The following is a 15133-nucleotide window of genomic DNA, read 5'->3' on the forward strand; positions in this document are numbered from 1 at the left end:
ATTTCGAGAACTGAATCAAGTTTTCCCATAAGAAATAACTGAAAATGGATTAATCCGTTCTTGACCATCAGTTATTACCCTAACCTTGCCTTTTTATACAATACATTACATGTAAATTACAACTAAATAAGTTAAAAGTTAAATAAATATCATGTTAAACGTATATTTATAATTTTAAATGTGTAATATACAGTATAAAAGAAAACTACCCTGTGTCCAACTGATTGTTGACCAAGCTCCATAGGCTACCTAGGTAAATAGTAAGTAGAACGTAGTGTAGTGGGTAGGCATAAAACGTGTTGCTAACATAATAAAAGCATTGAAAAGCAAGTCTAATTATTACAGTAAATTAATAAACTATTAAAATTAAACCCAATCTATATTTATCAAAACTTGCAAAAATTTGCCTACAGTAAGTCGGCATTTAAGGATGTAAACAAACCATAGCGCAGCCCTGGTGGTTTATATCGGGACTATGGTAGTAAAGAAACCATATCTCGCTATAAGCCTAGAAACATTTACATTCGATATTAATTTATGGTAAATCTTTTACGGAGTCGACTGCAATACTGTATACAAAATCGCTTGAAAATTATCTTTCAGTAAATGTAATGTTATGATACTAACGATTTTGTTTCATAAATGTCCTTATAAAAAAAGGTGCGTCTTTTACGGCAAATTGTCCAATATCAGGGCTGGTTTCAAGCTTATTGGACTTTGACAATTATTATGGTACTGCATGGTACATATTACGTACACATAAGTAAAAGGAATCTTCTTAATGTCTTTAATTACTATACCATTACATACCAGCATCTCTTGAGTTTAATATCAAGCTAACCTCATTTTTTTTTTTTTTTTTTAGGAGGACGCTTATACGAAGCATACAGATTGCGTTCGTTACCGCGCACGCGTTGCATATGTAAACTGTGTCACTACCAGACCTCATACGTAAACATTGACGTCTTTTTACAGTAGACATAAAAGAATCTTCTTAATTTCTATAATTATTCTATACCATAGCAGCTTCTCTGATTAAGCTAAGGCTAACCTCCTCTTTACCAGCAAGCTTAACAAAGATTAAGATTGCGTTCGCTACCGAACGGCACACGTTACGTATGTGACAGTGGTTTCACTACCAAATCTCACACGTAAACAATGACGTATTTTTACAGTAGACATAAAAGAATCTACTTAATTTCTATAATTATTGTATACCGTAGCGGATTCTGAGTTAACCTAAGGCTAACCTCTTCTTTACCGGCACGCTTAAAAAGCTTAGATTGCGTTGCTACCGAACCGAACATGTTACGTATGTAACTGGTTTCACTACCAAATCTTACACGTAAACATTAACGTATTACAGTACGACATAAAAGATTCTTCTTAATTTCTTGATTACTACGCACTTAATATGGCATAGTAGCTTCTCTGATATAAACTATGATTTAACTTCTTCTTTACCGGAAAGCTTAAAAAAGGTTAAAGATTGCATTCGTCTAACCCGAACCGCACATGTAACCTACGTACGTAACATTGCCTTCACTCCAAACCTAACACTTAAATACGTATTGCATTTGCTACTGAAACGCGCGTCTCAAGTGTGAGCATGGTTTTAGAATATGTGTACGTTGATACCACCGAAAAAGCAAACGAAATGTGCGCAAGGTGTACAAGACACGACACATGTTTGAATGTTTGTAAACATTAGTTGCGACTTTAAACAATGCTGAGTCACTGAGTGGCGTCACCAATGTTACCAACCGGTTTTGCTAAATTATGCTAGTCGGTCCAAGCAAGAATTTATGCCAAATATGGTGCAATTTTGTGCCAGAATTATGCTATTAATCTATCATTATCTCATTTCTCTAATACATTTGAGCTAAAACGACGATGTAATGGAAATTTAAAACATTTATATATTTGGTGAAATGATAAAAAGTGACGAACAGACAATATTATAACTAATAATTTGATGATGTTAGGAAACTCGTAATAAAACACCATTTTTCTTTAATAGATCACATACGCAATCACTAGTACACTATTTGATATGCAATCACTATTATACTATTTGACAAATGTGTGAATATCACACATACAAATGTGAAGAAAAACAACAAGTTTTACTTATTTACTGCATCATTATCATGCCACTCAGAACCATTTTTCTTTAACAGGTCACATAAACAATTAATAAATACTTGAAAATGTGTGAAAATTACTTCAAATATAACATTTTGTTATTTACTGATATTTCCTGAAAAATTAAAACTAAAAAAAAAGGTAAACAAACAAACCAGTCTCTACTCAAGAAGAAAAACATACGTACTTATTACTTGATCATTATCATGCCACTGAAACACTTTTTCTTTAATAGATCACATACACAATGAATAAATACTTGAAAATTGTGGTAAAATCACTTCAGACATAATTAAAATTTTGATTACTGAAAAAAACAAAACTTAAAAAAGGAAAAAAAGTAATTCTTTACTCATGAAGAAAAAACATTATTAACACTTTACTGATTGTTTGTCATGCCACTGTGGGTATTTATTTATATTCACAAAATTTAACATTCCTTAGTTGGGTTCAAACTTAGCAAATTAACTCATTTGTTAGTGCTGCATTTGAGGCAATTTCACTTGAAGATACATTCACTATAGCTGTGTATGAAATTGAGGAATTTTCTGCATTTTATTTAAAATTTTAGTGAAAATACATTCTAAAATTGTACTAGAACCCTAAGTGTGAAAGAAATTATGCTAAGCTCCAATTCTTGGGTCAAATTATGCTAAAAAACATGAAATTATGCTACATTTGGTAGCACTGGATGACGCCAACTAGCGGCAGCTGGCGGAAACAGTTTTGTTTACAAACATCATATGGTCGGGGGTCGGAAACTGGTTTTTTGGTTGAAAACAGATACAAAGTTTATTGGAAATTTAGTGGCGAAATCCGATTATGTCGAGTTCTAATACGGTCGTGAACCGGGTCTCTACTGTATATATATATATATATATATATAATATATATCTATATATATATATATATATAGATATATATAAAATATATAGTGGTACCTCAGGATACAAAATTAATCCGTTCCGAGGTGGCCTTCGTAACCTGAGCTTTTTGTATCTTGAACCGCATTTTACATGTAAATTTCTTAATTCGTTCCAAGCCCTTCAAAAACACCCCAGTAAATTATATTTCCAGGCTTACAACACATGTTCTAGGGTTATGACGCCGATCCAACGGAAGAAATATGACTCCAAAAAGGCAAAATACTGTACATTCTTGAGTAATATTCAACTGCATGTAATGTTCAACCCCATTTTTACTGCATATATTAGGACTTTAGCATATGTCCCTTTGCAATAAGCCTAGCCTATGTTAGCAGTTGCTACTGTAGCCTAGTCTATGATTCTGACATCTAAACCTAAGAAGCTAAAATCTTAGAATATGCCAATAAAATGTATAAATACAGTGGGGCCTCGCTTAGTCACGGATCAGCAATCACGGATTCAGTTAATCACAAGTTTTTCCTTGGACCATTTCTCAGTCTATATCGCTGGTATGAATCGCAGCATCGCAGGCTTGTCCGTGGTAGGCTAAGCCTCCTCTGGTTCCAATAACCAGCAAATGCATTAACAGATTCACTTTATGATATTAACTGACAATAAAGGTAATAAAACCATTCTCACCTTATATATTATTGGCATATCTTCATTAAATATATAGCCTATTCATGGAATAATTCCACATCATTGACATCAACTTGGCCAGCAGAAATGTAAACCTTGAGTTACACTTCACAGCACTTTTGTCATTCTTAACCTTTAAGAAATGTTAATAGTAGTAGTGTTATTACAGTAGTAATAACATTTAGGAAAACATTAATTTTCATTTGGAACTTCATTATTGTTTTGGTATAACGTAATCAACTTCTATGAACACTGCAGTCATACAAACGATAATTTTCATAGATTATTGTATTGTTGTTTGCCATCGGCGACGAAGCATAAATGTAATAAAACCATTCTTACCTTATACATTATTGTCATATATTCATAATGAAACGCATCTTATATATTATTGGCATATCTTCATACTAAAAAGCCTCTACAAGGAATAATTCCTTGGGGAATGCATTTTTCAAAAGACAAAAATACATTTTACAAGGTTACAGTATGCACTGATTACTTTATTTTGGTGTGATTACATTAATATTACAGTATGATACTGTAAGCAGTACAGTAACTATTTTTGATCGTAAATGTATATTCATTCATGAAAAAAAATAAGTATGATCACCGTGACATCACCAAACCTACAGTCTCATTCATACATACTATTTTTACACAATGGGATAGTGGTTACACCGTTCTACAAACTACGATGTATTTTACATAAGTATCCTCTAAACTCTTTCATAAATCACTTTACTTACTTTTTTTGTGGAGCCCAAATACTATATTCCGTAAAATTAAGGAAATCTCGAATTTTATCATAAGAGCAAGATTCACTAATTACTGTGTTTTCTTCCTCTTTTCATGACTAAATGCATTTTTAGGATAAACTCATTTACAAATTTTCAAATACTATGAATGTAAATAGCAAAATCTCTCTCTCTCTCTCTCTCTCTCTCTCTCTCTCTCTCTCTCTCTCTCTCTCTCTCTCTCTCTCTCTCAGAAAAAAACTATAATACTACTGATCTATTATTATCGTAATAAAAGAACAAGATGCTCCCCGACATTTGTAGGTACAAATGTGTTGCCATATTTTTATTCTTTCTGTGATTTACAAAACTGTGCTTCAATACAACTTTTATAGTTGACTCAATGATTATCACATATTATAACAGTATACAAGAGAATATCTTATCGCTATCTATGTTTCATTTCTTATCACCATAAAAATATTTAAAATACAAATTTCATTGTTATTCTTGAGCTAAGCTAGTCAACAGTTACTCTCGTTCTAAGCTCGCTCTCTCTCTCTCTCTCTCTCTCTCTCTCTCTCTAATGAAATATGAATTACTGTATTGTAATATCATAAACTATTATGTACAAAGTTAAAAATAATAATTCCATTAATAAATTAGTTTCTTTTAGCAATAATTGTTTTCCAAAGTAATTCTTTTGGTAATAAACGTCCATCAGCTGATTCTAAATGTAAACAAAAGGCAAAAATAGATTTTTATTGCTGTATTTTGCTGTTTATACATTAATATTATAGTTGGGTGCTGTAATCATTACAGTAAATCATGTTTTTTTTTATCATAAATATATTCATTCACGAAATAGATATACTATGTACTTTAAGTTTGGTGCAGTAGCCAAATCATGAATATAGAAAGGAATTGTTAGGTAATATACTTTTGTTTGCTGATCTGATGAAGGGGAAATTGAAGATAGGAAAGAATAACTTTGAAACTGTCTTGAATCTAGTTTAAGGTGATAGTTGAAGACATATTTGGTGCTTGAATAAAGTAGGCAGTTATAAACATTGAAATAGTGGTCTTGGGTGGGTTAATTATTAAAGTAGGCAGTTTAAAGCAATTTTTGAGGGGGGTACCAGGATAACACGGGTATTTACTTATCACGGGGGGTTCTGGGCCCTATCCCCCGCGATTATCGAGGCCCTACTGTAATCAGTATGTACTCATTTCAATTAATTATTAATTAATCATTAACTATAATACACAAACAAACAATAAAAAATAAAAAAAAAGACTACCCACCTTTTGTTTACGTTCAGCACTTATATCAATTTCATCATAAAATGCACTTTTTGTGATAAAACTATTAAAAAAACCAAGTATGAAATTATGTGTGGTTTTTCATGAGTTTTAACTAACAAAATAGGCTGTTTTTAGCCTTTTTATAGTAGTTCCAAACATTCGCGGATTCTAACTATTCACGGGGGGGTCTGGTACGCACCCCCCGTGAATACGGGGAAACTACTGTACTGTCGTAAGTCGATAACTACCTTTACTGTTTGTGGTGCCGAAATCAATAGGAGGTTGGAGACCAGTTTTAAATGTGAGCACCTTGAATGTTTTTGTTCAAAAGAGACAGTTTTGCACGGAGACAAATCGCTCCGTTCTATCGGCAATGCGCCAGGGAGATTGGATGGTCTTTACAGACATGAGAGATGCATACTTCCACATCCCATTGCATCCAAAATCAAGGAAATATTTCAGATTTGTATTCCACGATTAAGAGTATCAGTTCACAGCATTCTGTTTTGGGCTGTCGACAGCCCCACTGGTGTTCACAAGGTTTCTAGCTCCTCTGGCAGGATGGCTGTATCTAGTAGGAGTAAAGATAGTTCTGTATCTGGATGCCTGGCTCCTTTGCTCTCAGTCAAAGGAGCAGTGCATGGAGGTCTTAAAAAGGACTCTAATGCTTACTCAGGAGTTAGGTTTGTTAATAAACTTGTAAAAGTCTTGGTTGGTTCCATCTCAAGAGGTAGTTTATTTGGGGATGACTCAGAACACTTCTTTTTTGGGCTTTTCCATCCCCCAAAAGAGTGGAGTCTTGCCTTCAGACAATACAAGAGTTTCTTACCCTTCAACATAGCTTGGCCAACAAATGGATGAGCTTGATCGGGACTTTGGCCTTGATAGAGCAGTTCATGTCATTAGGGAAACTCCACATGAGAGTGTTTCATTTCTACCTCAGGGCCAGCTGGGACAGAAAAAGACTGCTCGATTTGTTTGTGTTTCCGGTAACGAGATAAAAGGTCATCTGCTGTGGTAGAAATCAGAAGGAAGACTCCAGGATGGAAAGTTTCTTCACCCACAGAACCTCGACCTGAACTTCTATGGCGACGCGTCGTACATAGTTTGGGGAGCTCTACTAGAGACCAAGAAAGTGTCAGGATATTTTCTCAGGAGGTTTGCATCAAAGGGGACAGCAGAATAATAACAGTGTACTCAGACAACATGACAGCACTAGCGTACATCAGCAAACAAGTGGGAACGTTCTCCTTTTCACTGTGTGAAGCAGCAAGAGATCTCCTGTCATGGTCCAAGGAGAATTGGACAACAATCGTCACAAGATTTGTGCAAGGGAAACTCGACGTCCATGCAGATCAGTTGAGCAGGCAGAATTAAGTGATCCCCTCGTAGTGGACTCTAGATCAGAAGGTCTAGGGGTCCCTTTGGAGGTTGTGGGGAAAACTTATGATCAATCTTTTTGCTACGCTCAGAAATTCTTGACTACCAACATTCTTCTCCCCAGTACTGGACCCTTTAGCATTGGTGATGGATGCAATGCTACAGGATTGGTTGGACAAATTCCTTTATGCCTTCCCTCCATTTGGGTTAATAAGGGAGGTACTAAACAAGTTGCTAACACAGGAATATGTCCATGATTTTGGTAGCCCCATTCTGGCCACTAAAAGAGTGGTTTCCAGATCTGTTGGAACCGATAGTGGACTTCCCAAGCTGACAGGATTCAAACTGGCAACAGATTACTTTGAGCAAAAGGGTTTTCAGAAAGGCTGCTAGAGCGATTTTAGAATGTAGACGTAAATCCTCTGCAACATTCTATCAAAATAAGAGGTCAATCTTCCACAATGGTGCAAACAAAAATGTATCTCATCTTCTCAAGACAACTAAGACAGAAATTGCAGACTTAATCTCTTTTCCTCAGAGATTCCAGAGGCTTATCTGCATCTATGATCAAGGGTTATAGAGCTGTAAACAACTCTGTTTTCAGACATAGAGGATTAGATTTTTCAGTAAACTAAGACATCACAGACTTAGTTAAATCTTTGAATATGTAAAAGAGGAAAAGGTTCTTTGGCCTGGAGATTTTAACCCTCTTACGCCGACTGGATGTATTTTACGTCGAAATTTTTTGTCTCCCGTGTGCCAACTGGACGTATTTTACGTCGACTTACAAAAGTTTTTTTTTTAAATTCGCTGAAAAATACTTGAAGGCCTACCAGCCTAAAACTTTTGAATCACGCGCCTTGGGGGATGCTGGGAGTTCACGGATCAAGGTGTTGTTTTGTTTACAATAGTTACGCAGGCACGCAAGCGCGAATTTCTTTCTTGCCGCACTAAAAAGTATCTGTGACACATCTCTGAAATTATTTCGTCACTTTGACATAATTTTTGTACCATTGTAAATTAGCCGTTACATGAAGTATTATATATGAAAATGTGCGCATTTTTATGTAGAATACAACAATAAAATACTCATGATTGTAGCTTTTATCAGTTTTGAGATATTTTCATATAAATAACAATAATTGCCAAAATTTCAACCTTTGGTCAACTTTGACTCTACCGAAATGGTCGAAAAACGCAATTGTGAGCTAAAACGCTTATATTCTAGTAATATTTAAGCATTTACCTTCATTTTGCAACAAATTGGAAGTCTCTAGCACAATATTTCGATTTATGGTGAATTTATGAAAAAAATTAAATTTTCTTTACGTCTGCTCGGTAACTCTTCTGAAAAAATCATACGTGCGATTGTGGTAATGTTTGCACCATTTTAAATTAGCCGTTACATAAAGTTTTATATATGAAAATGTGCTAAATTTCATGTAGAATACAACAAAAAATAGTTGAATGTTGTGCTTTTCTCATTTTTGAAATATTTGCATATAAGTCACGATAAATAGAAAAAAAACCACGTTCGGTCAACTCTGACTCTACCGAAATGGTCAAAAAACGCAATTGTAAGCTAAATCTCTTACAGTCTAGTAATATTCAGTCATTTATCTTCATCTTGAAACAAATTCGAAGTCTCTAGCAAAATATTTAGATTTATGGTGAATTTTAAAAAAATCTTTCCTTCCCTCCGCGTGCGGATTCTCCGCCACAAATCTCCGAAATATGTACGTTCCATTCTCGGAATATTTGCTCCGTTTCATATTAGGCATTTCATAGAGTTTTATATATGAAAATGTGCGCAATTTCATGTAAAATAAAACTAAAAATATTTGAAGATTGTAGCTTTTCTTATTTCCGAAATAATTGCATATAAAAAATACATATAAAAAAATTTGACATTCGGTCAACTTTAACTCGTCAGATATGGTCGAAAACTGCAATTGTAAGCTAATACTCTTATAGTACGTATAGTAATATTCAATTATTTGTCTTCATTTTGAAAGAAATTGGAAGTCTCTAGGACAATATTTAGATTTATGGAGAATTTTTGAAAAAAATATTTGTTTACGTCCGCGATTTACGAATTCATGCATTATTTTGTGATAATATTTTCTCTGTGTTGCTTTTATCGTTTTACAATGTGTTATATACCAAAATGATTGCAATTTAGTGTACATTACAATGAAAAAAAAGTAACTTGTTACCTTTAACCGTTTTGCGCACAGCGCGATTTGAATACAATTATATATGAAATTTTGTTTTTGCGCTATCATATATCGCATTATTTATATATGATAATGATAATTTTTTTCATTTCTGATGGTTGCATACTAAACTTCAGCCAATGACAAAAAAAGGAGCCAAAAATGAACTCTTAATCTTAAACTAAGCGCGCTGTGATTTTTAAAAAAAAATATTTTTTCCGCTTCCGCGCTCACTCTGAAACACCTCCGGCACACGGGGGAGAATTTTTTTTTTACCGCTTCGGCGTAAGAGGGTTAAAGTGGCTTTCAGGCCCCCCTTTTGAACCATTGAAAGATGCCTCATTCAGAAAGAAGACTTTTTAATAGCCCTAGCTTGATTCACTGATTATCCTATTATGTTAAAACCAAATCTGATTTACCTCTTCTGTACCAAAGATTTGTCAGTTCCCAACCATGCTGCTTCAGTGTTGAGGCACACTGGATTGGGTATACCTCCTCCAGCAAGGATGTTAAAGAAGCTCATGCTCTTTCCAAATTGACACTCCTCAATCTTTTGTATTGCTCAAGTTCCGGAAACTTTTCCCCACTCGAACCCATTGAGTATAGCCTTCCGTAATTATTTGATATTCTCTATTCTTGCTTTAAGAATTGAGAGATAATTCTTGCTGGTCTTGACTTTGGCAAAATGCAGCAGTGACATAGGCCTTCTTTTGTACCTTGTGTTTTACATTTTGCCAATTTTTAGGGCAAAGAATGATTTCAAGCCTTGAGTTCTTGCCTCCCTCTTTTGAATCCCCAGTGTATCTTCCTTGGTACCAGATGAGGAAGACTTCTGTAATGTCCAGTCAGTTTTCTCACTTTACATGCAAAGGACTGTGGATCTCAGAAGTATGGTTAAGAACTATTTTTTGTAGCCCCAGGAAGCCAAATGTATAACACAATTGCTTCCTTCCTTAAGACCTTGGTTAGGAAGTGTGCATGAATCCAGGACCTAGGCCCTTCGTTTTTACCACAAGAGGAAGTAAAATTCCACAATGTAAGAGCTGTGGCAACCACTTTTAGTTTAATTAAAGGCCTCACTCAAGAGGAGGTTGTAAATGCAGCACAGCGCCTCAGTGGCATGGTTGGTTTGGTGTTTGCTTCTCACCTCGGTGGTGGCGGGTTCAATTCCCAGCCATTCCATTGAGGAGTGAGAGATGTGTATTTCTGGTGATAGAAGTTCACTCTCGATGTGGTTCGGAAGTCACATAAAGCCGTTGATCCCGTTGCTGAATAACCACTGGTTCCATGCAACGTAAAAACACCATACAAACAAACAAAACAAAAATAAATGCAGCACAATGAAGATGAAACTTTGTATTTGGCTTGCATTATTTACTGCACTTAGATTCAGTATGTAGATTACAGAGCTCATTTTTCCCTCATTTCAGCTGGGGAACTCATCCTGAATGCTAAGATTTTCCTACTCTAATTTTCATATTTAGCTAGGGATTTATTGATTTGTATAGTTGATTTGGTTGGCAAGCAGCATCTCATTATGGACATAATTTATTAGAGGTTTGATGTTTCGGTCATACATTTATCCACCCCCTTTCAATGTGGGAATCAACTATCAGATAGAGGTAAGATTAATTTTAAAAGTTAGAAATGTTTATAATAAAGTTTATTTTTTAAACTTTATTAAAATAGAATGTATTTTGTGCTTTTTGGAGTTTAATTTTGGGCCCTCATACACTTAGTCACCTCCTTTTTCACTGTGGGAATCAGCATCCATAATGGAGAGGTAAGATCAACACAAAACTTGTTTGTTTATACGCGAACAAACCTTCGGTCTTAACAATAGGATAGGATAATTTCCAGCGCCTAGCTGCATCTGGTTAAAAAGCAGATGAAAGCAAGGAATCTTGTGATATCTGGCAACACATGCGTAGCTCAGGCCATGAGTGGTCAAGTACAACGCCGCTACGCCAGTCTTTTCTTTGACTGCCTGGGCTAGAGTTGTGTTAACCTCTCTTGGCCTTTTCCCAGTTCATTGGCCGTTTCGTTTCTTTTAGTGTGTGTGTGTTTGCATGGTATTATGGCTTCTGCTCCTTCTCGGCATCAGCGTATGTGCCCCGGAGTTCCAGGTTTTCCTTGTTCTCGTTTTTTGGCTTCAGCAGCGACCGACCCTCACATCACAAGCAGTAGGTGTTGTTCGAATTTTTTTACTATTACGAATCCTTGCACGGAATGCCGGGCGTGGCCTAAGGAGCAGTGGAAGTCATTTTATGGCAAGAGAGAACATTGAAGGGTTTTGACTCTTTCTACTTGGGAAGGTTTTGGGCTTATTCCTGATGTTTAGCATCCTGCAGTAGTCAACCCCCATAGTAGCATTGTCCCCGCATCTCCTTTCTTTTCCATTGATTCGTCGATGGAAGTATCGGGAGGCCGCCAGGGTAGCCCCCTCTTCCTCGGGAGTTTATTTAGTTCCCGAGAAGGGTGAGGCTTTTTCATCAATCTCTTCTCTTCCAGTGTCAGAGGCGTCCAAAATGGCGGCGATTTGGAAGACGCTTGGGCTAGGGGGTACCCCGTCCTTGGAGGGGTTGCTAGCACATTTTGTGGAGGCTCGCACCCTCCCTTCCCGGTCTGGCCAGGCCATCCCCCCTCCTCCCGGCCTCATCTTCGTGGGTAGCAGCAGTCAGCCATCTTGTATTGCTCCGCCAGTGTCTGCCACCGCTTCGAGTCGGAGTGACGCTGCGGCATCAGCCCCGTTGATGATGTCACGAGGTCCATCTTTGTGTACGTATTCCTCCGCCACTGGCGTCTCTTTCCCCCTCACACCGAGGGGAAGCTGTGATGTCGCTCACATCAATGACGTGTCTCCCAGTCGTCTCCTCTGCTCCGCCTTGCTCAGCCGTAACGTTATCACTGCCACCCAGTTCGCTACATCTCCCTTCCTTGTCTTCGGAACCTTCTCTGGCACATCAGTCTGAGGTCATATGCCAGGCAGTGCTTCAGAGGTTGGACTCTGTATTGGATGTGAAGTTGGCTGCCTTATCGGTTGGGAGGACTGGTAGGAAATGTTTTGCTTTGTCCCCACCTCCTGGGAAGTGTGTGTATAAGAAACTAATGCTGTCTTCCTCTCCCTCTTCCCCCCTCTATGCCTTGTCGGCGTATCAAGTGTTGGAAGGCTAAGGACTTTGCCCTTCCTTCGCCTTCGAGGGAGGAACAACGTGGACATGTTCCCGAGAGTGCTGTGGTTTCGGGCAGTGTTAGTGGTGTGCGTTCTGTAGGAGTTGCTTTGTCCGCTGCCTCGAATCTCGAGCATGTGACACAGACACACCCGTCCATGCACATTGCTAGCGTAGTGTTGCAACCTTCCCTGCCCGTGCACATGATGTTAGTGCTCCTTCTTCTCCAAGGCCTATTCGTCACCGTAAAGATCTGAAGGCGCCTGTCAAGAGGTCGAAGGTAGTGAGCATAGAGTTGGTGCAGCTGGAGTGTTTGCCTTCCTCTCTCACTGGTGCTTCCAAGAGTTCGGCTCTAAGGGATTCTCCGTCGATCTCGATTGTTTGAGTTTCCCCCCATCTCACGTACGTACGTCCGCCAAGCCCGTGACCATTCATGAACATGTGGGGTCATCAGTTGAGGTAAGTGATGTTCCTAGTGTTATAGTGGGTTCGTCTCGGAGGCCGATGCTTGGACCCAGCCCAGACAGGTTAGTAGGGGTTACGGACTATTTGGCTGCTGACCCTTCCGTTAATTTTGGTGGAGAAGGCGCATTAGAAGAGCCTACACACCCTTCTCATCGTCGGTCTCCATTACCGGAGCAGGAGGAGGGAGACACGCAAGAGTTTCTGTCTTCCTTTTCGGAAGTTGTTGATCTCATTCTTGGGTTTAACAATTTGGAAAGTAGGACTCAGGCTCGGTCGTCTTACACTCCTTCTTGCTTGGAAGCCTTGGTGGGAGGTACTCAGGACCCCAAAGCATCTCTTCAGCTTCCTTTGTTGGGGCACGTTCAGTCAGTCTTGCAGAAGGTTAACGCCTCTGTTTCAGACCGGGACGGGTCGCTGCGCTCTAGGGGCTCAACGCAAGATGCCTCAGCTTTGGAATCTACGGCGGCCTTCACGTTGCAGACGGTTTCTTGGCTGGACCTCTGGTCTGTGGTTATTGCCAAGATAGCTTCTGATAGGTTCCCGGAAGGGTTGGTGAGTGCCTCCTCGCTTCCCAGTCTGTTGCAGTCCGGGGCCAAGGTGTTTTCATATTTGGCTCACCTCGGTGCCAATTTATGGGCTAATCTTCTTCTGATTAGGAGGGACACGGCTTTGTCTAGGATGGAGAGATCGCTCGACACAGTCTTTGGTGCCATTGAGGAACGGAGATAGACTGGCGCCGGCCTGACGCCAAAGACCGACTGGTGCACCAGGCTGTGTCTAAGTCGGAGTCTCGTCCTCAGAGACGTCCGGCTCCTCCTCCCCCAGTCCAGCAGCAGTCGAGGAGATTGTCACCTAGTAGGCCATCGAGGACCACGAGTTCAGCACGGCCTTCCCATTCGACACAGCCTAAGTCTGAAGATCAACGCCCCTTTCGCTCTCGTTCCTTTAAGCCAAGAAGGGACCCAAGGGACAGAGGTAAAGGGGGCCGTCAGTAGGTTAGGCGCCCCGGGGGGGGGGGGGGGGGGGGGGGGGGGGGGTGTTGTGCCTGGCTGGCCATTGGGCCATATGGCAGAGTTATGGGGCGGAGAAGTGGGTGGTAGATGTCCTTCGGGTGGGATACCTACTACTATTCGACTTCTCCCCTCCTCTGTCGGACAAGCTGCAGCTCAGGAAGGCATATCCTCTAGATTCTCTGAAGTTCTTGGCTCTTCGGGAGGAAGTGCAGAAAATGCTGGACAAGGCTGCGATAGAGGAAGTAGTGTGTCTGTCCCTGGGGTTTTACAGTCACATCTTCTTGGTGCCCAAGGCACCAAGAGGATGGAGGCCTGCGATCGACTTATCCACCTTGAATCACTTTGTCAGGAAGACACGGTTCAAGATGGAGACCCCACGTGCAGTGTTGGCAGCCGTAAGAGAAGACGACTTCATGCTGTCGATAGACTTAAGGGACGCATACTTCCAAATCCCTATTCATCCCACGTCCAGGAAGTTTCTTCGCTTCTCTCTTGCGGACAAGATCTTTGAGTTCAAGGTCTTGTGGCTTCGGCATCTTCCAAGAGGGTAGGGGAGCTCCACGGTCTGAGCTATGAGGTGAAGCACACTAGGGGTTGGGGGTCGATGTCCTTTGAAATTTGTCCCGGAATTCGTGGCCAAGACCCAAAATCCCTCAATGCATGATGACAGGGTCACTTCGTTTTCCATTCCATCACTGACTGACTTTGTGGGTGGTGATGCTCAAGAGCTTTTGTTGTGCCCTGTCCGGGCCCTGCGTTGCTATCTTAAAAGGACTCGGCACCTTAGACCAGGCTGCCGCAGACGTTTTGTTAGCACAAGCCGTACAAAGAAAGAGGTGTCTAAGAATACTATCTCTTTTTGGATACTGGAAGCCACCAGACAGGCATACATGACTCTTGATGATTCCACCACCACGTCTGTGCAGGCTAGAGCGTATGACGTTAGAGGTATTGGTCCCTCTCTGGCTTTCAAAAAGAACTTGGCTGTACATAGTGCTGAGCGCTGGTACTTGGTTACGCAAGTCCACGTTCACCTCCTGTCTTAAGGATGTTGCCCACAGATTTACGGACATGTTTTCCCTGGGTCCTGTGGTGGCTGCCCAACAGGTTGTGTAACTCATAGTTGCCCTTAATATGGCA

The 15133-nt window shown here is 39.5% G+C and overlaps 1 protein-coding gene across 2 annotated transcripts in view; it reads left to right on the top strand.

The window, feature by feature from the left end:
- LOC135196194 (histone deacetylase complex subunit SAP30 homolog) overlaps positions 1-15133 on the top strand; it is a 113059-nt gene that overhangs the window by 57155 nt on the left and 40771 nt on the right. The gene's annotated exons all lie outside the window — the stretch shown is intronic.

This window comes from Macrobrachium nipponense, chromosome 17, assembly GCF_015104395.2.
Source record: "Macrobrachium nipponense isolate FS-2020 chromosome 17, ASM1510439v2, whole genome shotgun sequence".
Taxonomy (NCBI): domain Eukaryota; kingdom Metazoa; phylum Arthropoda; class Malacostraca; order Decapoda; family Palaemonidae; genus Macrobrachium; species Macrobrachium nipponense.